Source organism: Pleurodeles waltl, chromosome 3_1 (genome assembly GCF_031143425.1).
Source record: "Pleurodeles waltl isolate 20211129_DDA chromosome 3_1, aPleWal1.hap1.20221129, whole genome shotgun sequence".
NCBI classification, from domain to species: domain Eukaryota; kingdom Metazoa; phylum Chordata; class Amphibia; order Caudata; family Salamandridae; genus Pleurodeles; species Pleurodeles waltl.
In genome coordinates this window covers 1,360,011,711-1,360,038,502 of record NC_090440.1, presented here as the reverse complement: position 1 = coordinate 1,360,038,502, position 26,792 = coordinate 1,360,011,711, and positions in this window count along the sequence as shown.

Sequence of the window (26,792 nt, the reverse complement as noted above, 5' to 3'; positions counted from 1 at the left end):
ATGACATTCATTAAAATTAATATGACACTTATTGAAATGGATATGAAACTATATGAGAGAAATATAGCATGCTTTTAAATGAATAAAGCACATATCAAAATGAACACAAGCCATGTGTAAAATAAAATGCTCACTGTTTAAATATGGCTTGCCTTGAATCAATGTTGATTTGCTTTAAAATTAACAATACATATTGAAATTATTATTAGATATTCTGAAAGGATATGATATGAACACAAATAAATTAACTAAAATAAATATATGTTTTCGACTATGTGCTACATTTAGTTTTTGCCGGCTTTTGGACTCTGAGCACTTTACCACTGCTGACCAGTGCTAAAGTGCAAGTGCTCTCTGTCTAAATTGACCTGATGATTGGTTTATCCAGGATTAGCATAGTTGTTTTACCCGTAAGTCCCTAGTATAGTGCAACATGTGTGCCCAGGACCTGTAAATCAAATGCTACTATTGGGCCTGCAGCACTGATTGTGCCACCCACATGAGTAGCCCTGTAAACATGTTTCCGACTTGCCACTGCAGTGTCTGTGTGTGCAGTTTTAAACTGCCATTTCAACCTGGCAAGTGCACCCACTTGCCAGGCCCAAACATTCCCTTTTACTACATGTAAGGTACCCCTAAGATAGGCCCAAGGCAGCCCCATGCGCAGGGTGCAGTGTATTTTAAAGGTAGGACATATACTGGGGAATGTCCTGATAATGAAATACTGCTGTAGGAAAGTACCATCTTCCTTGGCATGTTACCCCCATTTTTACCTGTATGTCAGTATGTTTTTGCCTGTCTCACTGGGATCCTGATGGTCAGGACCCCAGTGCTTATAGTTTATGGCCTAATGTGTGTGTGTGTATAGTGCTTGACTGTGTCACTGAGGCTCTGCCAATCAGAACCTCAGTGCTTATGCTCTCTCTGCTTTTAACTTTATCACTGTAGGCTAGTGACTTCATTTACCAATTTCAATTGGCACACTGGACCCCCCTTATAAGTCCCTAGTATATGGTACCTAGGTACCCAGTGCATTGGGGTTCCCGGAGATCCATATGGGCTGCAGCATTTCTTTTGCCACCCATAGGGAGCTCAGACAAACCCTTGCACAGGCCTGCCATTACAGCCTGCGTGAAATAGTGCACACACTATTTCACAGCCATTTTCACTGCACTTAAGTAACTTATAAGTCACCTATATGTCTAACCTTCACTTTCTGAAGGTTAGGTGCAAAGTTACTAAGTGTGAGGGCACCCTTGCACTAGCAAAGGTGCCCCCACATAGTTCAGGACCATTTCCTGGGACTTTGTGAGTGCGGGGATGCCATTACACGCGTGCACTAAATATAGATCAATACCTATATGTAGCATCACAATGGTAACTCCAAATAAGGCCATGTAACATGTCTAAGATCATGGAATCGTCCCCCCATTCCAAATTTGGTATTGTGGAGCCAATTCCATGCATCCTGGGGACTCCAGCATGGACCCTCAGTTCTGCCAAACCAGCTATCTGAGGCTTGCACTACAGCTACAGCTGCTGCCACCTCACAGACAGGGTTCTGCCCTCCTGGCGTCTGAGCAGCTCAGTCCCAAGAAGGCAGAACAAAGCATTTCCTCTGAGAGCAGGGTGTTACACCCTCTCCCTTTGGAAAAAGATGTTACAGGCTGGGGAGGGGTAGCCTCCCCCAGCCTCTGGAAATGCTTTGAAGGGCACAGATGGTGCCCTCCTTGCATAAGCCAGTCTACACAAGTTCAGGGACCCCTTGTCCCCTGTTCTGGCACGAAACTGGCCAAAGGAAAGGGGAGTGACCACTCCCCTGTCCATCACAACCCCAGGGGTGGTGCCCAGAGCTCCTGCATTGTGTCCCTTGCATTAGCCATCTTGTTTTCCAAGGTGTGGGGACACTCTGGAGATCTCTGAGTGGCCAGTGCCAACAGGTGACGTCAGAGACCCCTCCTGATAGGTGCATACCTGGGTAGGTAGCCAATCCCCCTCTCAGGGCTACTTAGGGTCTCTCCTGTGGGTTTCTCTTCAGATTTGGCTTGCAAGGTTCCACCAGGAATCCTCTGCAACTCCTGCTTCATCCTCTGACCTCAGATCAACCGCAGACTGCTCCAGGAACCGCTGTAACTGCAACAAAGTATCCAGAAAGGCTACTGCAACTCTACAACTTCAGTTCCAGCCAGCAACTGCAAAAGTTTCCATGGTGTGCACACTCTGGGGACTCCCTGTCTTCACCCTGCACCAGAGGGACCAAAGAAATCTCCCATGGAGTGACAGAGTCACTTCCCTGCTCCAGCAGGCACCTTCTAAGACGACAACAGTTTCTCTGGGACTCCTCTCCTGATGAAGAGCATGCTCCTTGGAACACAGATGGTGGACCCCTTTGACACAGACTGTCCTAAGGTCCAGCTGTCCAAATTTGGAGGAGGTAAGAGCTTTCCTTCCTCATTTGTGACAGTACCCCTGTGCACCACGTCATCTTCACCTCCTGAGGCCTCTGTGCACTATGTGCAAGAATCGTTCATGCACAACCTGGACCAGGTCCCCAGCACTCTATCCTGTGACACTCAACTCGCTGAGTTGTTCTCCGGCTGCGTGGGACCTTCTTTTGTAGTGCTGCAGCAACCGGAATTTGCACCTTCTTTGTCCCCATGTCCTGGGACCTCTGTGGGTGCTGTCTGAGTTGAGGCCCCCAGGTCCCTCCTGGGTCCAGGCAGCACCATTTTGACACAATCCGCGACATTGCTTGAACCAAGGCTTGTTGGAATAATCCAGTGCTACAACTCGCCTGCATCCAACATCTCCATGTGGGACATCCTTTGCATCATGCAGGAACCCCAGCCATCTTCTTTGGTGCTCTTCTACAGACTTCTTCCAACCAGAGAATCCTCTTTTGCACCATCTTCTAGGTTGGCAGGGGCTCCTGTCCTTCCTGGAATCTTCTGCGACTTCTGGACTTGGTCTCCTCTTTTTACAGGTCTTCAGATCCAGGAATCCACCATTTGTTGCTTGCAGTCTTGCTTGGTTCTTGCAATAACTCTATTCACGACTTTTAGTGTGTCCTAAGGAAACTTGCAGTACTTTACTCCCACTTTCCAGAGCTCTAGGGTGGGGTATTTTACCAACCTTTGTGGTTTTCTTACACTCCCAGTGCCCCTCTACACACTACACTTGCCTAAGGGGGAATTTGTGATTCGCATTCCACTTTCTTAGTGTTTGGTTTGTGTTGCCCCAAGGCCTATTTCTTCCTATTGCATTCTATAGTATTTTCTATTGTTTGCACTATCCTATGATTATTTACCTACCTGATTTTGGTGTCTAGTGTATATATTGTGTATAATACTTACCTCCAGAAGGAGTATTGCCTCTAAGATAATTTTGGTCTTGTGTCACTAAAATAAAGTACCTTTATTTTTGGTAACACTGAGTATTGTCTTTTATTGTGTATACGTACTGTGTGACTATAAGTGGTATTGCAGGAACTTTGGATGTCTCCTAGTTCAGCGTAAGCTGCTCTGCTACAGCTACTTCTATCAGCCTAAGCTGCTAGAACCCTACTACACCTCACTAATGAGGGATAACTGGACCTGGTATAAGGTGTAAGTACCTAAGGTACCCACTACAAGCCAAGCCAGCCTCCTACAACAGCTCATAACCCACAGCCCCACACACCTCAGTCACCATACCCCCAGACACCACCACAACACCCACAGACACATCCACCACATTTGATGTTGTTTTTTAATATCTGCAGTTGTGGAAAGTGTTGGTCAACCAAAACAAGGGTAGATGTTCACTGTATGGATTTGTGGGTGTTGATCCGATTGGGGTGTCATTGCATTGTGTTCTGTTTGCTAGGGTAAGTATTTCATCTTGTGTTGGCCAATGTCATCCTGTATGGTGTAGATTTGTCCCCTGATATAGATTGTACTTTCGTCTCATGTGCAGGAGCTAGAGTTTTGTTTGTCCACACATGGAGGGTGTTACATTGTGGTAGCTTCCTTTGGATTTGACTGACCATGTGTCCACTTTGATGTGTGTACCTTACAGCTACATCATCTAGATGTCTGGACCATGCTGTTGCCGTTGCATGTGCTTTCTTGCACTTACACATTTGGCAGCTAGGCACATCACATGGCTCAAATATTGTTTGTTCCTGAGATACATGAAGGGTCAGTTCCTGTGCAAATGCTGTTTTAGGGGCATGTGCAAAGTGAAATGTCTCCATGAATGCTCCTGATGTCGCCATCACTATTATGCAGGTATTGTTTGCATTGTGAGCTTTGGATTTCGTTTTACAACTTATTGTGCATCCAATTGACCTTCCATTGTGTTGCAATGTGGGTGCTGTGTGGGTCCATCGATGAGCAGCACCTGTGGCAGGACGTGCGTGTGATGGGCTCCATGGCTGCACAGGTCATGTAACACTGCCTGCAGGTGAGTTGCTTCCTTTATGCTTTCCGTTTCCACCTGCTGGGATGTGGTGGTTGGACTGCCACGGTCACGCTGGCGGTAGGCAACATCATAATGTTTCCATCTGAAACACCGGCTCCGTTGGCCTTTTTGGCCTGCCTCGCCACCGCAGTTGTCTGCGCTGCCTGGTGGTGCTGGCGGGCCTGTGCAGTCTTTCCCCATGGGTCTGCCAGCATCGTAATACTGTGGTCTGAGTGCCAAGCATATGGCGGTCACACCACCGCCATGGTGGTGCAGAAACCGCCAAACTCATAATGTGACCCTTTGAGAATATGTAACATTAATTTCAATATGTAATATTAATTTTAAAGCAAATCCACATAAGTTCAGAGCAAGCCATATTCATTTAAACAGTAGTCATATTCATTTAAACATGGCTTGTGTTCATTTCAATATTTGCCTAATTCATTTCAAAGCATGTTACATTTATCTCACAGTTCCATTTTCATTTCAGAAAGTGTGATATTCATGTTACCGAATGTCATATAACTTTTGATGTGGGCAATATTAATTTAATCAGGTGTCATATTAATTTCAAAGTGGCTCATATTCATCTTAATATGTGTCCTATTCCTTTCTATGAATGTCATTCATTTCAATGGATGTCATATTCACCTTAACACCTGTCATTAAAATTTTAACAAGGGTCATATCCATTTCAACATAAGTCATATTAATTTCAATATATGTAGCATTTATTTTGCTCTGTATCATATAAATTTCAAAGCACAACATATTCATTTTGACAAGTTTCATTTTAATTTCAGCATTGGTCATATTCAGTTTAAGACATGTTGAATTCATTTAGGTGGAGCTCATATTTGTTTCAATGCACGTCATATTCATTTTAGCATGTGTCATATTTCTTTCAATGGATGCTTCATTCATATTAACACATCTTAATTTTAACATGAATCATATCCATTGCAACATATATTGTAATCATGTCAATGTATATCATATCACTTTCAATGCAAGCCATATTCATTGTGATAAATGTCATGATCATTTTAAAGTTACTCGTATTAATTTTAAAACATGTCAAATTCATTTCAATTAAGGTCATATTCATTTCAATGAAGGTCATATTCATTTCAACGTAGGTCATATTCATTTTAACATGTGTTATATTCTTTTCAATCAATGTTAAGTTTATTTCGATGGATGTCATATTCATATTAACACTTGTCATATTAATTTTAAGATGCAACTTATCAATTTTAACATATATCATATTAATTTGAATATGTATAATATTAGTTTGAATATGTGTCATATTAATTTCAAGGCATGCCATATTCATTTTAACAAATCTCATGAGAATTTCAGCTGTGGTCACACTCATTTGAAGACATGTCAACTTCAATTCAATGGGGTTGCATTCATTTTAACACAAGCCATATTAATTTTCAATCATCTCCTGTTCATTTCTGTGTGTCTCATATTCATTGCCATCTCGGTAATATTCATTTCAACACAATTCAGATTCATTGCAACATGTTTAATGTTCATTTCAATGTACATTGTATTAGTTTCAATGTGCATTGTTTTCTTTTCAGAATGTAATATATTCATTTCAATACTTTATATTATTTTCAATCTGCTATATTAATTTGAATGTATGTCATATTTCTCTTGGCATAAGTCAATCATTTCAACAAATGCCCCATTCTTTTTGGTGAATATTCTATTTGTTTCAGTGATTGCTTTATTGTTTACAGTGAGGGCCATATTAATTTCAGTATGATTTATATATATTTCCGATTCAATTTGGTGTGTGTATTATTCATATTAATCACTAAGTAGCATATTCATTCTGCCAGGTTTCATATTTGTTTTGGTTCAATTCAGATTCACTCTGCCAGGTATCATAATTATTTTGACACATAGCACATTCATTCTGGTGTGTGTCATATTCATTTTGCAGCACTCTATGCATTTCAGGAGGTGTCCAATATGGGGAGCTGTAATTTTGACATGAACGGCTTCCCATAGTGATTGACATGTTTTTAGAGCTGCAAGGTCACAGCTTGTGACACAAAGAAGTGTGAATATGTTAGTCATTATTTTAAGCTTGCATTACACACAGTGTAAGCTAGACTGCTACAAAATAAGCAAAAATGATTAAGATAAAATAGTGCTTCCAAAATATAGATCTTAGTTGTACCCAGACTGTATGTACTGCAATTCTTTTTACCTTACTGTCCCACATGAGTAATAAGCACCATAGAAATACAATTTCAATTAAAGAACATATTTCACAGCTCAGTAGGTAACTCTGTCTACTACCATTCAAAATGAATAAATCTTTGTCATCAGAAAGCTTTGATGCTTTACATTTGCAGATTACATTTGCATATCAGCTTGCAGCACCAGGGGCATAGCTTTAGGGGGATTGGGGGGCTTGGGGTGTTACACACACCCAATAAATGTATTTTCTGATGAATAGTTGGATACAGGTGGTTTCAGTCGGGTATGGTGAGGTGCACTTCGGATTTCACCTGGGATTTTTGCATGTACACACTGACAAACACTCACACACTCATCTCTGTTTTGAAAGCCCTACAACTGTTGATTATTTTACAAAATGCTGTGTTCCTCTCACTTAGTACTCCTACCAATCCGCATTCTTTTCCCTTTCCATTGCCTTTTAAGCCCCTCATATGTGTTCTGCTTGTTGTATATTGTATTTTAACATTATATGCCAGCCTGATTGTTGGGAAATCAGAATCTCCCCCCTCACCCCCTATCTTATTGAGCAAGCTACAGCCCTGCGTAGCGCACATTTCTTTTTCTTGCAGGCAAGCACACACCCTTGCAGGAAGGATTGTTTATCTGTCTGCTGGGCTTTGGTTTCACAGCACAGGAGTCTCACTGAAGGACACTTCAGCTGAAGCATTTAAACTATTAGAATTAAGCATCCTGGGATTGTTGTCTTTTTACAAAAATTAGGGAACGTTTTTTCATAAATCAAAAAAGGTATGGGCAGATCGTGCCCCTCCGATCCTGCCCACTTAGACCTCTGGCGCTAATAAATGTTAGTGTGCTGAACACCCAGGCTGCCTCAGGTTTCCTTAATCCACTGCCAGGTAATTTCTGCACCTTTATCACAGTCTTGCAGGTTCAAGCTTTCTCCATTTCTAGCAGATTTCTGTCTTTCTCTTCCTCCCCTCCAGTCTTTGCGTTTTTCCCTTTTGCTTGTGGCCAGTGTCTGATGAGGAAAAATAGATCCTGGTCCCCAAAGAGGAGTGCTGGTGCCTACCACCGGTTCAAATTAAGCACTGGTCTGGTTGTGTTTGTCATGGAAGGTTCCAACCTATAAATTAATGATGTGTAAAGGAGAAGGTTAGCTTTTATACCCTCTCTGCCATGTTTGACCAAACTGTATCTAAGCTTCCAGTGAAGAGTGCTGAATCCTGAACTCGGTCTTTTATGTGTGTAGGGAACTTCTGTTGCTACTGTTTGCACTGGGTGTCTGTTGTGCGCATCTCTTGACGCATGCACCCTGGTGCGCTAATTTTAAATAAGTAGGAGTCTTGCACTACTGCCATTATGTTCTGTATGTTTTTTTTTGTGGGCAGTGACGCTTAAGAGAACGTTTCATTACACGAAAAGTCCTATGCTGTTTTGTTAATCTTTGTTTTGTATCATAAAACATGTCAGTTTTCACTACTTTATTTACGGAAGTGTATGTAGTTGCAAATTCGGCGCAAAACTAACGCCATATTTATACTTTGGCGTTAGACGCGTCTAGCGCCAAAGTATGAGGAAAGAGCGTCATTTTTTTGCGTGAACGCCTTCCTTGCGGTAATGAGATGCAAGGTAGGCGTTCCCGTCTAAAAAAATGACTGCGACGCAAATGCGTCGTATTTATACTCCCGGGCAAAAATCATGCCCGGGAGTGGGCGGGGTAAAAAACCCCGCATTTGCGCCGGATTTTAGCGCCTGGGTCAGGGCAGGCGTTAAGGGACCTGTGGGCTCAAAATGAGCCCACAGCTGCCCTCCCATGCCCCCAGGGACCCCCCCTGCCACCCTTGCCCACCCCAGGAGGACACCCAAGGATGGAGGGACCCATCCCAGGGACATTCAGGTAAAGTTCAGGTAAGTATAATTGTTTTTTTTTTTTTTCTTTTTTTTTGGCATAGGGTGGCCTGATTTGTGCCCCCCTACATGCCTCAATGCCCAATGACCATGCCCAGGGGACATAAGTCCCCTGGGCATGGCCATTGGGCAAGGGGGCATGACTCCTGTCTTTACTAAGACAGGAGTCATGTAAATGGCGTCTGGGCGTCGTTAAATATGGCGCAAATCGGGTGGAGGCGATTTTTTGGCGTCAACCTGACTTGCACCATTTTAAGACGCCCTAACGCCATTTTCCCCAACGCCGGCGCTGCCTGGTGTATGTGGTTTTTTTCCACGCACACCAGGCAGCGCCGGTCTGCTAGCACCGGCTAACGCCATTCAATAAATATGGCGCCCGCATGGTGCTTCAGAATGGCGTTAGCCGGCGCAAAACTTTTTGACGCTAAACTGTGTTAGCGCAGTTTAGCGTCAAAAAGTATAAATACGGGCCTTAATGCGCTATCATGCCTGAGCGAAAGGTGTTATACAGCGTCTAGTTTGCGAAAAGGATGAGTACCATTGCCAGGAGCGCTGCTCAGAAGTCTGATGCAAATGCAATTAACCGTTGGCACGCCAAATGCCAAGACTGATAGTCTTAAATCCAGTGCTTAATTTGTAAAAAAATATAAGTGCCCGGGCCCTCGTCAGGCGGCCACTTTAGCTTGTCCCACCGATTGCCCTTACTTCTAATCATCACAATTCTACAAGTGTGACAATTCAGACAAATCCAGGACTCCAAAGAATAATTTGGGCAACAGGTACTGACTGACTAGTCATTTTTCATGTATATTGAATTAGTAAGCTACTATTATTAGGCCTACTCAAAATCATACAAACAGAGCCACTATGCAGACTGTCATGAGTGCCGGTGCTAACAACTAGGTGGCGGTGTGGCAGTTTTGCGATCTATCTCATCTTCGGTCTTCCCGACGTGTGTTTTTCTCCTGATTTGGAAAAATGCGCTGGTCCCTAAAATAAGTGCCAGTCGCCCCCTATCGGCAACCAAGGCTCAAGTTACGCATTGTGCTTTACCTGTGGGGTTACCGCTACATCTAAGTTGCAGGTGTCATTGTAACTGTATGTGGTATGCAGGAAATATAGCTTCTTTGGTCTATTTTATTTTAATGTTGCTATTGTTTCTTTCTTGTAACTGATGATGTATTCTGCTGAAACGTTGCCACTGTTAATGCAGTGACTCAGTTCGTGCACTGGCACTGCCTTTGCAGAGCAACTGTTGATTCATTACTGTTGCTGAAACATTGCAGCTACTGGTGTACTGTGATGGTTGATGCAATTGCCCTGTTGATGCATTCTGACTGCAGATGCATTGTCAAGGTTGATGCATTGCTTCTATCAATCAATCAATTAAATAGGATTGATAAAACCTGGCTAATCGCCTGCGAGGATATCCAGGCACTGAGAGCATTGTTGCTGTGGAGGCTCAGTTGAACAGCCAGGTCTTGAGTCCTTTCCTGAATTCCAGTAGCAGAAGATGTCCATAGATTAAGTGGGAATTTGCTGCAAGGTAGGGGAAGAGGCGTCCTCCACTTTTGCTTTAGCTGATGTGGGGGCTATGAGCGAGGGGGAGGGAAGCAGAGGGCAGGTGTCTGGAAGGGTGGAAGTTCAGGTAGTGGTTGATGTATGCTGGTCCTTGATTGTGAAGGGCTTTGCAGGTGTGGATCAGCAGTTTAAATTGACATCCCTTCTCAATGCAGAGCCAGTGGAGCTTCTTGAGGTGGGTCGTGGTGCGGGTCACTTTGGGGCGGTGGAGGATGAGTCTGGCCACTGTGTTCTGTCTGGTCTGTAGTCTTTTCAGGAGGTGTGTGGTGATTCCTACGTAGAGTGCATTGCCACAGCCCAGCCGACCGGTGACTAAGGCTTGAGTGGCAGTTCATCTGGTGTTGATGGGAAGGTCTTATAGAGTATGCAAAGAGTGATGAAGCAGAGAAAGGAGACTGCATTGATCTGTTTTTTCATGGTGAGCTTGCTGTCCAGGATGATGCAAAGTTTATGAGTGTGGTCTTTTGGAGTGGGTGTGGGTCCTAGTTCGGAAGACCACCAAAGGGGCAACATGACCTGTGATTTGTCCTGGCGAGCGCAAGGCCCAGTCTCTTGAGTGGTTGTCTTTTCCACTGGTTCTGGAGGGGGCAACATGCCCTGGGCTTTGTCCTGGGGAGTGCAAGGCCACAGTCTCTCAAGTGGGTGTCTTTCCCACTGGTTCTGGAGGGGGCAACATGCCCATTGTTCTTTGTCCTGGGGAGTGCAAGGCCACAGTCTCTGGAGTGGGTGTCTTTCCCACTGGTTCTGAGGGGCAACATGCCCTGTGCTTTGTCCTGGGGAGTACAAGGCCACAGTTTCTCGAGTGAGAGACGTGCAGCCTGCCCCCACTTGTTTTTGTGGGGGCAGGCTGCACAGCAGCCCTAGGAGGCTGGACTATGTGGCATCCGCCGGCGGTGACGGCTGCACTGTGGTGGTGGTTGTGGGAGGCTCCTGCTCAGCCCCTGCACTCTCTGATGGCTGCACTGTGGTGGTGGTTGGGGGAGGCTTCTGCTCAGCCCCTGCACTCTCTAATGGCTGCACTGTGGTGGTGGTTGGGGGAGGCACCTGCTCATCCCCTGCACTCTCTGATTGCTGCACAGCCACAATTGTCGGAGGGGGCCCTGTGACAGCTGCTGGTGATGGCGGTGTTCGGCTAGCAGTTTCCCCAGGCGTAGATTACCTCCTCTCCTCCTGGTCACTGGTTGGGGAACCTTCCCCTTCCTGGCAGGGGTGAAAGGGCTCTTCCCCCCTCTGCCTGCTAGTGCAGGCTCTTTCCCCTTCTTTCCAGCTGGTGCAGGCTCCTTCCCCTTCTTTCCAGCTGGTGCACGCTCCTTCCCCTTCTTACCAGCTGGTGCAGGCTCCTTCCCCTTCTTTCCAGCTGTGCAGGCTTCTTCCCCTTCTTACCAGCTGGTTCAGACTCCTTCCCCTTCGTACCAGCTTGTGCAGGCTCCTTCCCCAACTTTGTAGCTGGTGCAGGCTCCGTCCCCTTCAGTACTGTTGGCCTGGAATCCCTATCACCAAGAATAGGTGGTGCTACCACTAGGCCTGTGGACTGTTTGGCTGAAGGGCTGGGCTGGGTCCTTGCTACCTTGCCCATACATGCAGGACGGGGGGGATGGGGAGGGAAGAGGTCAATCGTGGAAAAGAAAAGCTTTTTAGGGATGTTGGGGTGGGAAGAGGGAGGAATAATGGGAGTGGATGATGAGGGAGTGGTTGTTGGAGGTGTTTGCTGGAGTTTGGTGCAGGTGCATGGGCTGTATGCTGTTATGAGGTGGATGGCTGTTGGCTGCCTAAGTGCTTGCGGTTGTGTCCTTTGGGGGGGGTGACAGACACGGTGGGAGAGGACCCAGGGGATACGTGCATGGATGTTGTGGAGGTGTCTGCCAATGAGGTGTATGTTCTGCTTGGTGTGGAGATGAAGCTGGTAGTGGATATTGATGTAGTGCATGCATGTGTGAGTGCAGACGTAGATGAGTGGGAGGTGGAGGAGGAGGAGGGGGTGACAGTGGAGAGAGTGGATGTTGTTGTGTCTGCAACTGAATGGTGTTTGTGTGAGTGCCTGTGTGATGAAGTATGGTGCTTGTGTTTGCCTGTGACACTCCGGGGTGTTGTCTTGTGTGCATGCTCGTCTGGCTGGGTTCTAGGGATAGGCTGGGGTTGAGGAGAATGGGACTGGGAAGTGGAAGGTGGAGGGGGGATGGTTGTAACAGGGACAATGGCTGCCATCAGGGAGGAGGCCAGAGCCTGAATTGATCTCTGTTGGGCCGCTAATCCACAGAGAATGCCCTCAAGGAAAGCATTTGATTACTGCATCTGGGCTGCCAGCCCCTGGATGGCATTCACAATGGTTGTTTGCCCTACAGAGATGGATCTCAGGAGGTCAATAGCCTCCTCACTCAGGGCGGCAGGGCTCACTGGGGCAGGGCCTGAGGTGCCTGGGGCAAAGGAGGTGCCCGCACTCCTGGGTGAGCAGGCACGGGCAACTCGCTGATGGTCTACTGGGAGGGCGGTGCTGGTACAGGGGTGGCGGCTGTACGTGCAGCTGGGTTGGTCACAGAGGTATACGCCACCACCAAGGAGCTACCATTGGAGGAGGTATCAGAGTGTGTATTGTCCCCTCCAGTCTCCACCATGGTGCTCCCCTCGCCCTCCGTCCCACTAGTGCCCTCAGCGTCGGAGGACTCTGCCTCCAGGGTCCGGTGGGATGCAGCTCCCTCTGTCGATGGTGCCTCTGCCCCTCTGCCAGATGATGCTAATGCACATAAGGACAGGATGACAAAACAAGAAAGGGTGAGGTGAGAGACTAAGGATACACAGGGTCAATGACTGCACCAACACCATCTTTGGCGTACACGGCACCCTCACACATAGGGATCTGGCCTACGCACTATGCATGGCACTACCAGTGAAATGGCTAGTCACCAAGGAATAAGGAGGGGCACACACCGCCAACTTCAGCACACCTGGGACCCACGCAGCCCTGCCCAGGAGTGAATACTAACAAGCTAGGTAAGCTGCATTTCACATTCAAACCCTTAGCCACCAGAGGACCTACGCTGCTATGTCTGGCCTGCCTAGGGGAACCCAAGGACACACAACCACCACCCAGATACCACCCCACCAGCCATAAAGTGTAATGATAACCACTGTACTCACTCTGTTGTGGCTGCTGTGATGCCCTCAAGTGCCTATCCAGCTCAGGGTAGTCCACCTCCAGTATGCGGGGCATCAGGGGGGTCAGGGTCTGCCAAGCAACCCTTTCTCATTGGGAGGCCATCCCCAGCTGGGCCTCCGCAGTCTTCCATGCCCCGAATCTCAGGTCCTCCCACTGTTTCCAACAGTGGGTGCTCCGCCTGCCATAGACCCCCAGGGTCTACACATTCTTGGCAATGGCATGCCAAAATCCCTTCTTTTGATGGGCGCTGATCTGCAGAGGCAATACAGACAGGAGAACATCATTAGACAAACAGGGCAGCATGTCACACAAATGTGCCACCATAGCCCTTTGCATCACCATTGGCACACACATAGCCCAGCCCACAACATGTACACCGCCAAAAGGACATCCTCCCACCCCCTTACACGAAGCCTTCACAGACAACTCCATGCATTCATGCCACATGCATCGTGCACAAGGTGTACGCACCTGTTGGTCTGGAGGCCCACACAGCAGTCAGTACTGGGGAAGGACCCCATCCACCAGTCGCTCCAACTCTTCATAAGTGAAAGTGTGAGCCCTTTCCCCGGTCACACAGGCCATGGTAGGTTCCAGACACAGGTCACAGCAGCACATGCTATCTAGGTCCTCTTGTATGGAAGGTCAGGAAACAAGTGAGGAATCAGATAGAAAATGGCAGTCATGTCGGCGGCCGTGCATACTGTCACCGCCCACGTAGATCACCATTGGCCACTGTACCCCATAGGGACCAATATTAACCAATGAGGAATTGCACAGCGGTTCACGACCGCCTACCTCCATGGCTCTAACGTCAGCGGCATTACCTCACTTCCACCTGTCTCTACACACAGGACAGGCAGTCACCATTTCGGGGGGTGAACAGGCCTATCGATTATTGCTGCGTCACAGGATAAATAGGCAAACACTTCAATAATGACACTGTCCCATAACATGTTTGCACATTGTGAATTGCTGTTGTGGCTCCATTGTTAAGTTTGTGACAGCCTACTCACTCTTGTATCCCTTAGATACCTAGCACTGCAGATGAATAGGAGATGGAGACATACCCCGTGTACAGACCTCTGGTGGACTTGGTTACACTGGAGGACAGGCACATAATACCCACCTATAGACTGGACAGGGCCACAATCACAGAGCTGTGTGCCCAGTTGGAGCCTGACCTGATATCTGCTATCCGTCACCCCACTGGGATCACCCATCTTGTGCAAGTGCTACCAATGCTCCATTTTCTGGCAACTGGTTATTTCCAAGTGACAATGGGCTTGGCAGCAGGAATGTCACAGCCAATGTTCTCAAACGTGCTAACAAGAGTATTGTCTGCCCTGATAAAACACATGTGCAGCTACATTGCTTTCCCCCAGGATGAGGCTTTGGCCACTGTGAAGGCCGGATTGTATGCAATGGGACATATCCCCAATATAATTGGTGCGATTGACAAAACACATATTGCATTTGTACCCCCCCGCTAGAATGAACAGGTGTTCAGGAATCGTAAGAGTTTCCACTCCATGAATGTGCAGATGGTGTGCTTGGCGGAGCAGTACTCATCCCACCTCCATGCTATGTATCCTGGATTGATGCATGATGCCTTTGTCCTAAGGAATAGCAGCATCCCAAATGTGATGTCCCAACTACAGAGGCACATGGTGTGGCTGATAGGTGAGCCCTGGTTCCCACCCAGTATATGTTGGTGTATGCCTTTGGTGTTGGCCCTATAGGATAGTGTGTGGCTAAATGTTGTCCCTCAATATTTGCAGGTGACTCTGGTTACCCAAATGTCCTGGGTGTATGTTTGGGTCAGGATTGTGTTATAAAGAAATTCTGATTATGCGAATTATTGTTGATTCGTCTTCTTTTATTGACAATAGACAACTCAACATTTTTGTCTTTCTTCTCTTATAGACTCTCTTTCTCTGGTTCTTATTTTGTTGTTACTCTTGTCTTTCTTTGCCTTTTATTAGTGCTCCCCTTTTCCTTCTTGTGACTGACTCCTTTATTTTTTCTCTTTTACGGGTCTCTTTGTGGTTGGCGCTTCACTCTCCATGGTATGGCACCCAAGGGACACAAAAATAAGAAAAAAGCAGGTCCTTTTACTCTTCTCTGGACTTTTCCCTTCTATCTAAGGGGGAAGGGTGTGAGGGTCTGTGATTGAACCAAGTGAAGAAATTAACTTTCTTATTCAAATTCTTCATTGCCAGTGTTGTGCTCAAAATAATCTCTTTTCAAGTGCTTTGGTTCTCCTTTATGACCCTTCTCCTCCCCCTACTTTCCTCCCCACAACAAATTTATATAAATCTGGCAGGTGTGCCCATACCTGTATTAGCCACGACCCTCCTAGGAGGTGGCGGCCGGTGTTGGCGTTGTCCTTCTGTATTTCGACGTTGGTTGAAGGCTTCGCGTCGCAGGTCTCCTCCGTCGGTTTGTTGTTCATACAGCGCTCCTTTACTGTGATGTCTCCTCCCTCTTCGGGTCCGATGTGGTTGCTCTCAGTCCTCTGTTCTCCGTCTTCGATGCCGTCCGTTTTCCCCAGCGTCTGTCCTGTTTTTTTTTTCCTTTCTGCGTGACCCTCCATTTCCGGGTTCATGCACGTAGGAAGCATTTCACCCCCTTCCAAGGCGCCCCTGGGGGACCTGTTTTTCAGTCCTGCGTAAACAGCAGTGGTGCCCATAACAGCCACTCTGTTACACCAAACCTATCATGGCTGCTGACCCCTGTGAGGAATACCAGAACAAGGGCAGAAGAACCTTATAATGAGGCACATGGGCGAACCAGAAGGATCATTGAAAGGACATTTGGCCTCCTGAAGGCAAGGTTCAGGTGCCTCCATCTGACAGGTGCATCCCTGTGCTACTCACCCAAGAAGGTCTGCCAGATAGCAGTGGCATGCTGCATGTTGTATAACCTGGCCCTCAGCCACCATGTACCTTTTCTGCCGGAGGATGAGACTGGAGATCCCCCTGTGGCAGCAGTGGACCCTGAGGACAATGAGGATGAGGAGGCAGAGGATGAGGATGTGGACAACAGAAAATCTGTGATATGTCAGTACTTCCAATGACACACAGTTGAGACAGTGCAACTTCACATTTCTATGACTTTTGGTGCTTTCTGTGTGGCATTGTCATGCTGGCATTACCCACTTCTTTGCCCTACTTACTGTTACCTCTGGATATTCATTTTGCAGATGTTGGTGATATGAGACATTCTCCTGGTGTGATCACAACAGCAGGTTACAGGTCATTAATTCTATGCTCATTCTATGTACAGTTCATTTGCAATGGTTGTAGCTGTTTCAATCAATGCAAATTTGCAATACATGAAATAATAGTAGTCGAGTTTTATCCAAGGATGTTTATTGTAGTGGTAGAATAAAGAGGGGAAAGTGCAATGGAATGAGGTGATGATGGAGAAAAGTCCAAGGTATTGTTCCAGTCTGTTTGTAGCACAGGTGCAGTGTCCATGAGGAAATAGGAAGGGGAGCAATGGCAGTTCAAGGTGGACAAGGTGATTGAGTGGGACACAAGGGGGACAATAAGGAGAGTCTCATTTCCTGGCGGTAGTCTTGGCAAGTGTCTCTGGCTTCTGTCTGGGTCGCTGGGAACGTTTGTGGGGTGGTTCACCTTCTACAGGGGGAGGGGTGCTAGTGACCTCTTGGTCCTGTGGTGGGGCCTTCTGGCCACTAGCGGTAGCGGAAGTGGAGGGCTGTTCAGATGACTGTCTAGTGGTAGGGGCCCGCTGGTGTGACACTGCCTCCTTCATGATGTTGGCCATGTCTGCCAGCACCCCTGCTATGGAGACCAGAGTGTTGTTAATGGCCTGCAAGCCCTTCCTGATCCCCTGATACTGTCCCTCATACAGCTGCCTTTTCTCCTGCAGGTTGTCTAGGATCTGGCCCATTGTGTCCTGGGCATGTTGGTAGGCTCACAGGATCTCGGAGAGTCGGTTCCCTTGTCCTGTCCTCCCCCTGGCGCACAGCAGTCCTCCCAGTGTCCCTGTTGGCCTGTGCCTCTGTCCCCTAAACAATGTGCCCACTGCCACTGACCCCAGGTCCCTGATTTTCTTGTGGTCGAGGTGGCCTGGGGTCTCTGTAAAGGTTGGCACAATGCTGATTGACGTGTCCTGGGGACAGAGGTGTGTGTAGGCTGGGTGAAGGCTGTGGTGTTGGAGCCTGATGGGGGAGGCTCTGTGGTGGTCTGTGACTGGGCTTGGGTGACCGACTGTCCAGTGGTACCTGAAGGGCCAGGTAGATCATCCAGATCCTGAAGTCCAGAGTTACTGTCATCACTGTGGGCCTCTTCTGTTGGGGGACTGGATAGTGGTGGCACCTCCTCTCCAGTGACATTGGCTGGGGTACCTGTGGGTATGTAAATGATGTATTATGCTTCAGGTGTCTGACATTTGTACTTCTGTAGCTTCCCCTCTATGGTTGTTGGCCCCTGTGAGTGTTTGCTTTTGTATGTTGGTGTATAGTGGTTATGATAGTTTCCCTATGCGGTGCATGCTTTGGTGATGAGTGTCCATGCAGGGCTGGGAGAGGTGTCAAGCATGCATCGCTTGGCATTGGGATTAGTGTGATGTGATGGTGGAGTGTGTGGGATGGAGTGGAGTGATGGGAGTGAAGGTGAGGGTGTTGTTTTGGCATGCAGGTATGGGGGGTGATAATTGTTAAACATTGACTTATCAGTGTCTAGTCCTCCTCCAACTCCGGCCAGACCCTGAGGATGCAGTATTGCCAGTACCTGCTCCTCCCATGCTGTGAGCTGTGGGGGAGGAGGTGGGGGTCCTCCAGTCCTCTGTATGGTCAGCTGGTGTCTTGCTGCTATGGAATGTACCTTCTCCCATAGTTCGTTCCACCTCTCCTGATGTCGTCCTTTGTTCTTGGATGCTCTCCCACGGCGTTCACCCTGTCCACGATTCTCCACCATTGCTCCATCTTCCTTGCTATTGATATCTGCTGCACCTGTGCTCCAAAGAGCTGTGGTTCTACCCTGATGATTTCCTCCACCATGACCCTTAACCCCTCCTCAGTGAAATGGGGGTGCCTTCGTGGTGCCATGGGTGTTATGTGATGTGTGTTGGGTAATGTTTTGGGGTGTGTCATGTGGAGTACGTGAGGAGTGTATGGGTGTGAGTGCTGTGTGTGTCTAGTTGTTGCAGTTGTCTTGGTGTCAGTCGCATGGCAATGATTTGTCTTTGTAAAGGGTTTTGGGAATTGTGGGTGTGTGTTTTATAGTGGTGTGTGGGTGTGGTGTGTGTATGGGTGTCAGGTGTGTGTTGTTTGAATTGGCCAATGTGGTGTTGTTTGGTCTGTAGGTGTCCATTGTGAGCTCGGCGGTATGTACCGCCAATGGTTTACTGCTGTTGAATTTCCGCTGTGGGGATTCGTGGGTCATAATGTGATTGGCCTTGGTCTGTTGGAGCAACGATGTGGGTTTTGGGTCTGCCAGTTTCTCACTGACCTTTGGTCTGGCGTATTTATGTATGTGGCTGTATTCTGTCGGATTGGTGTGTGTGTGTGTGTCATAATATGGTGAATAGATATTCACCAGCGCTGTGGTAATTTGGCGGCCGTCAGCATGGCGGTAAGCAGCATTTACCGCCAAAGGCACAGGCCAACAGGGGCACTGGGAGTACTGCTGTGTGCCAGGACGAGGGCAGGACCAGGGAACCGACTCTCCAGGAGGCACTCTCCGAGATCCTGGGAGCTTACCAACATTCCCAGGCCAGATCCTAGACAACGTGCAAGAGAACAGTATCAGGGGATCAGGGAGGTCTTGCAGGCCATTAACAACACCCCGGTCTCCATAGCAGGGGTGCTGGCAGACATGGCCAACATCATGAGGGAGGCAGTGTCACACCAGTGGGCCCCTACCACTAGCCAGTCATCTGAATAGCCCTCCACTTCCGCTGCCGCTAGTGGCCAAAAGGCCCCGCCACTGGATCAACAGGCCACCAGCATCCCTCCCCCTGCAGAAGGTGAACCACCCCACAAACGTTCCCTGTGAACCAGACAGAAGCCAGAGAGACTTGCCAAGACCACCGCCAAGAAATGAGACTCTCCTGATTGTCCCCCTTATGTCCCACTCAGTCACCTTGTCCACCTTGAACTGCCATTGCTCCCCTTCCGATGTCCCCATGGACACTGAACCTGTGCGACAAACAGACTGGAACAATACCTTGGACTTTTCTCCATCATCACCTCATTCCATTGCACTTTACCATCTATATTTTACCACTATAATAAACACCCTTGGATCAAACTCGACTACTAGTATGTCATGTATTGCAAATTTGTATTGATTGAAACAGCTACAACCATTGCAAATGAACTGTACATAGAATGAGCATAGAAATAATGACCTGTAGCTGGCTGTTGTGATCACACCAGGAGAATATGTCATATCACCAACATCTGCAAAATTAATATCCAGAGGTAACAGTAAGTAGGGCAAAGAAGTGGGTAATATCAGCATGACAATGCCACACAGAACACACCAATAGTCATAGAAATGTGAAGTTGCACTGTCTTACCTGTGTGTCATTGGAAGTACTGACGTATCACAGATGTTCTGTTGTCCACATCCTCATCCTCTGCCTCCAAATCCTCATTGTCCTCATGGTCCACTGCTGCCACAGGGTTATCTCCAGTCTGCTCCTCCTGCAGAAAAGGTACATGGCATCTGAGGGCCAGGTTGTGCAACATGCAGCATGCCACTACTATCTGGCAGACCTTCTTGGGTGAGTAGCACAGGGATCTACCTGTCTAAAGGAGGCACCTGAACCTTGCCTTCACGAGGTCAATGGTCCTTTCAATGATCCTTCTGGTTCGCCCATGTGCCTCATTATAACGTTCTTCTTCCCTTGCCCTGGCATTCCTCACAGGGGTCAGCAGCCATGATAGGTTTGGGTAACCAGAGTGACCTTCAAATATTGAGGGACAACATTGCGCCACACACCATCCTATATGGTCAACACCATAGGCATACACCAACATATACTGGGTGGGAACCAGGGCTCACCTATTAGCCACACCCTGTGCCTCTGTAGTTGGGACATCACATTTGGGATGCTGCTATTCCTTAGGACAAAGGCATCATGCACCTATCCAGGATACTTAGCATTGACGTGGAAGGAGTACTGCTCCACCAAGCACACCATCTGCACATTCATGGAGTAGAAACTCTTACAATTCGTGAACACCTGTTTATTCTGGCGGGGGGGGGTACAACTGCAATATGTGTTCCATCAGTCGCACCAATTATAATGGGGATATGTCCCATTGCATAGAATCCGGTCTTCACAGTGGCCAAATCCTCAACCTGAGGGAAAGCAATGTAGCTGCTCATGTTGCATGTTTTTTATCAGGACAGACAACAAACTTGTTAGCACGTTTGAGAACATTGGCTGTGACATTCCTCCTGCCAAGCCCACTGCCACTTGGAAAAAACCAGTTGCCAGGAAATGGAGCACTGATAGCACTTGCACAAGAGGGGGGGATCCCAGTGGGGTGACGGATAGCTGATATCAGGTCAGGCTCCAACTGGCACAGCTCTGTAATTATGGCCCTGTCCAGTCTATAGGTCAGTATTATGTGCCTGTCCTCCAGTGTAGCCAAGACCACCAGGAGTCTGTGCGCGGGGGTATGTCTCTTTCTCCTATTCATCCGCACCGGTAGGTATCTAAGGGATACAAGAGTGAGTAGGATGTCATAAACTGAACAATGGAGCCACAACAGCAGTCCGCAATGTGAAAACATGTTATGGGACAGTGTAATTTTTGACGTTTGTGCCTATATATCCTGTGACGCTGCAATAATTGATAGGCCTGTTCACCCCCCCTGACATGGCGACCGCCTGTCCCGTGTGTAGCGACAGGTGGAAGTGAGGCAATGCCGCTGACGTTGTGCGCTGTGGCGGTAGGTGGTCGTGAACCGCCATGCAATTCCTCATTGGTTAATATTGGTCCTTATGGGGTACAGTAGGGTGATCTACGCCGGTGGTGACGGTTTGCACCGCCGCAGACGTGACCACAATTTTCTATCTGCTTCCTCACTTGTTTCCTGACCTTCCCTAGGAGAGGACCTACACTGCATGTACTGCTGAGACCTGTGTGTGGAACCTACGATGGCCCGTGTGACCGGGGAAAGGGCCCCAGCCTTTACTTCTGAGGAGTTGGAGTGACTGGTGGATGGAGTTCTACCTCAGTACGGACTGCTTTGTGGGTCTCCAGACCAACAGGTGAGTACACCTTGTGCACGATGCATGTGGCATGAATGCACAGAGTTGTGTGTGAAGGCCTCGTGTGAGGGGCGTGATCGGATGTCCTCTTGGTGGTGTACATGTTGTGGGCTGGGCTAGGTGTGTGCCACTGGTGATTTAAAGGGGTATGGTGGTCCATTTGTGTGACAGGCTGGACTGGTCAGTGCCCATTAATAGAAGGGAATACGGTGTGCTATCTCCAAGGAAGTGCGGACCCTGGGGGTCTATGGCAGGCGGAGCACCCACTGTTGGAAATGGTGTGAGGAACTGAGACTCTGGGCACGGAAGTCCTCGGAGGCCCAGCTGGGGATTGCCTCCCAACGAGGAAGTATGCCCGTCAGACCCTGACCCCCCTGATGGCCCTTTCACTTTTGGTGGCCTACCCTGAGCTGGATGGGTGTTGAGGGCATCACAGCAGCCACAAGGGGGTGAGTGCAGTGGCTATCATTACAACTTACGGCTGGTTGGGTGGTATCCGGGTGGTGGTTGTGTGTCCTTGGGTGCCTCTAGGCCAGGCCAGACATAGCAGCGTAGGTGCTCTGGCGGCTAAGTGTTTGAATGTGAAATGCAGCTTAACTAGCTTGTTAGTATTCACTACTGGACAGGGCTGCGTGGGTCCCAGGTGTGCTGCAGTTGGCGGTGTGTGCCCCTCCTCATTTTTGGTGGCTAGCCATTTCACTGGTAGTGCCATGAATAGTGCGTAGGCCTGTTCCCTATGTGTGAGGGTGCTGTGTACGCCAACGGATGTGTTGGTACAGTCATTGACCCTATGCATCCTTGGTCTCTCTCCCCCCATTCTTGTTTTGTCATCCTGTCCTTATGTGCATTAGCATCCTCTGCCAGAGGAGCAGAGGCACCGGCGACAGAGAGAGTTGCATCCCACAGGACCCTGGAGCCAGAGTCCACCGACACTGAGGGCACCAGTGGGACGGATGGTGAGGGGAGCACCACGGCGGAGACTGGAGGGGACAGTACAGACTCTGATACCTCCTCCGATGGGAGTTCCCTGGTGGTGGCAGATACCTCTGTGACAACCCCAGCTGCAGGTACAGCCACCACCCCCATATCAGCACTGCCCTCCCAGTTGCCCCTCAGCGAGTAGCCCGTGCCTGCTCACCCAGGAGGGTTAGCATCTCCTTCGCCCCATGCACCTCAAGCCCTGCCCCAGTGAGCCCTCCTGCCCTGAGTGAAGAGGCTACTGACCTCCTGAGATCTCTGTAGGACAAACAACTATTGTGAATGCCATCCAGGGGCTGCCAGCCCAGATGCAGCAATCAAATGCATTCCTGGAGGGCATTCTCAGTGGATTGGCGGCCCAACAGAGATCGATTCAGGCTCTGGCCTCCTCTCTGATGGCAGCCATTGTCCCTGTTTCAACCGTCCCCCCTCTAACTTCCACTTCCCAGTCCCATTCTCTTCAACCGCAACCCAACCCAAGCACACAGCCAGACGAGCATACACATAAGACAACACCCAAGAATGTCACAAGTAAACACAAGCACCATACTACCTCACTAAGTCACTCACACAAACACCATTGAGTTGCAGACACGACAACATTCACTATCTCCACTGTATCCCCCTCCTCCTCCTCCTCCACCTCCCACCCAGTTACGTCTACACTCACACCTGCATGCACTACACCAATATCCACTACCAGCATCATCACCACACCAAGCAGAACACACATCTCACTGGCAGACACCTCCACAACATTCATGTACACATTCCCTGTGTCCTCTCCCACCGTGTCTGTCCACCCTCTCCTAAAGGACACAAATGCAAGCACTCAGACACACAACAGCCATCTACCTCATAACAGCATACAGCCCATGCACCTGCACCCAAATCCAGCAGACAAACACCTCCAACAACCACGCCCTCATCCACCACTCCCATTACTCCTCCCTCTTCCTGCCCAAACGTCCCTAAAAAACTTTTCCTTTCCACGATTGACCTCTTCCCTACCCCTCCCCCCCGTCCTGCAAGTATGGGGAGGGTAGCAAAGACCCAGCCAAGCACCTCAGCCAAACAGGCCACGGTTCCACTGGTAACACCACCTACTCGTGGTGGTAGGTATTCCAGACCAACAATACTGAAGGGGAAGGAGCCTGCACCAGCTGGTAAGAAGAGGAAGGAGCCTGCACTAGCTGGTAAGAAGGGAAAGGAATATGCACCAGTTGGAAAGAAGGAAACAGGGCCCACACCAGCTGGTACGAAGGGGAAGGAGCCTGCACCAGCTCGAAAGAAGAGGAAGGAGCCTGCACCAGCAGGCAGAGGGGGCAAGAGCCCATCCTTCCCTGCCAGGAAGGGTAAGAGATCCCCAACCCATGACCAGGAGGAGAGGAGGCAATCTACGCCAGCGGAAGCTGCCAGCCAAACACCACCACCATCAGCAGCTGTCACAGGGCCCCCACCACCATCCGTGGTTGTGCAGCCATCAGGGAGTGCAGGGGCTGAGCAGGAGCCTCCCCAACCACCACCACAGTGCAGCCATTAGAGAGTGCAGGGGCTGAGCAGGATTTTCCCTCAACCACCACCACAGTGCAGCCATCAGAGGGTGTTGGGGCTGAGCAGAAGCCTCCTCCAATCACCACCACAGTGCAGCCATCAGAGGGTGCAGGGGTTGAGCAGGAGCCTCCCCCAACCACAACCACAGTGCAGCCATCAGAGAGTGCAGGGGCTGAGCGAGAGCCTCCCACAGCCACAACCACAGTGTAGTCATCACCGCCGGAAGACGCCATATAGTCAGCCTCCAAGGGCTGCTGTGTGGCCTGCCCCCACAAGAACCAGTGGGGTATTCACCTACTCGAGAAACTGTGGCCTTGCACTCCCCAGGACAAAGCACAGGGCATATTGCCCCCTCCAGAACAAGTGGAAAAGACACCAACTTGAAAGACTGTGGCCTTGCACTCCTCAGGACAAAGCACAGGGCATGTTGCCCCCTCTAGAACTAGTGGGCAAGACACCCACTCCAGAGACTGTGGCCTTGCACTCCCCAGAACAAAGAGCAATATTCATGTTTCCCCCTCCGAAACCAGTGGGCTTGTTCCCGCATCTGGCTGAGGTGTCCTCACCTCCCCCAGAGGTGCCTGCCTATTTCACAACTCATGCCCCTGCAGTGTTCTATCCCAATGGTGCAGGATTCGAGTGGGGCCTTGGACTGTTCCCTGTGGCCATGTGGGCCCTTTGAACTATGAACCAGGCAGTGTGTCTTTTTTATGCAAGTGTACATCTGTTTCATGGTCAAATCGGATTGTTGATTTTTTTGTTGGACTGATTACAATCACTTTCATCAAGTCCTGTTCTCCTTGCATTACTCTGCTGATTTTCGTGGTCATATTGTATTTGTAATGCATATGGTTGTGTGTATGGTGTGTGTATGTCGGGTGTGTGTGGTGCGTGTGTGTGTCACTCTCTTTTTCCTCCCATCCTCCCTTGTGTGCTAGGCGTCTGTACTCACCAGCGTCGTCTTCGTCAGTGTTGGTGTTCCAGGTGGAGCATAACATAGAAGATCATCGGAAAGATTTGCAGTTCGGGTTCCATGGCGGCGTGGTTCTTCCCTGTGTCTCGAATGGTGAGTCCTTTGACTTTTGTGCTGTGTTTCCACCAGGCTTTTGAGGGCATTGGTACCACCCCGGAAAAGGTGGCAGATTTGTGTGTCAAAATATGGAGAGCGGTACTTTGTCTTCGCCTGACTGTAGACGGCTACCGCTGTGGTGACTGTTGTTTCTGCCCTGGCGGTCGGTGTGGTACATTGGCTGTGTATCGGAGATATCACTGCCATGGTCATAATTTGGCGGTAATTAGCGCCAGCCTGTTGGCGATATTACTGCCACTTTATCCCCCACAGCCAGGGTCGTAATGAGGGCCTATGTGCCCTTTGGGTTGATTATGGCCTCTCATCGCATACCACCCTCAAACTGAAGGCCAGATAGAAAGAGGCAACCATTCCTTAGAGCAGATCTTTTGTTGCCTCCTTTCCTCTGTCACCAGCCAATGGAATCTAGCACTCTCAGTAGCTGAGTTTGTTTTCAATCACAATGTTCACTCTGCTCCAAAATGCACCCCATTCTATTTTATTACATATTACCACCACAGTGCTTTATCCCTTATTACCAATACAACCCTGGGTCCCTCAGACACAGAGGCCCTCATTACAACCTTGGCGTTAAAAGGCAGATACCGCTGTCAGAAGACCGCCAACATACCGCCGCGGTAAACCACCACAGTCATTCTGACCCACAACACGCAAACCGCCAAAATACAGACATCCACAAAAGTCCGCCACAACAAAGGCCAGCGAAAAACTGGCGATAACCAAACCGACACCGTCACGCCAACAGAAATACGCCCACACTATCACGACACACGAATCCACGCGGCGGTCTTTCAACCGCGGTATTCTATTGGCGGTGCACACCGCCGCGCTCAAAATACACATACATTTACAAACACAGCCACATTGGACAATTCAAAATACACACACCTGATACACATACAAACACCACTCCCACACACCCAATTAAATATAAAACACACACCCACATCACCCACAAACCTCCACTCCTAGAGAATCGGGACCACGCACAGAGAAATAGAGATCCGAGCACCCAGACGTGCATATTACCATCACCCAGCAATATTACCACGCACTTCACACAACACACCAATACACATCACCACACTTAGCACCACACAATCCACCCCACACATCACCCACACCACCCCATGGCACCGCAAAGACACCTCAGGTTTTCTGAGGATGAACTCAGGGTCATGGTGGAGGAAATCGTACGGGTAGAGCCACAGCTCTTCGGAACACAGGTGCAGCACACCTCCATTGCCAGGAAGATGGAGCTATGGAGCAAAATAGTCGACAGGGTCAACGCGGTGGGACAGCACCCAAGAAATAGGGATGACATCAGGAAGCGGTGGAACGACCTACGGGGGAAGGTGCGTTCAATGGTATCCAGGTACAACATCGCGGTTCAGCGGACTGGCGGCGGACCACCACCTCCTCCCCCAGAATTTACAACATGGGAGGAGCAGGTCTTGGCGATCCTGCATCCTGAGGGCCTCGCAGGAGTATCTGGAGGAATGGACTCTGGTAAGTCTCATCTTCACTACTTCATCCCCCCCACCCCACCAGCATGCCAACTCATACCCCCACCCTCACCCTCACCCCCATCACACCT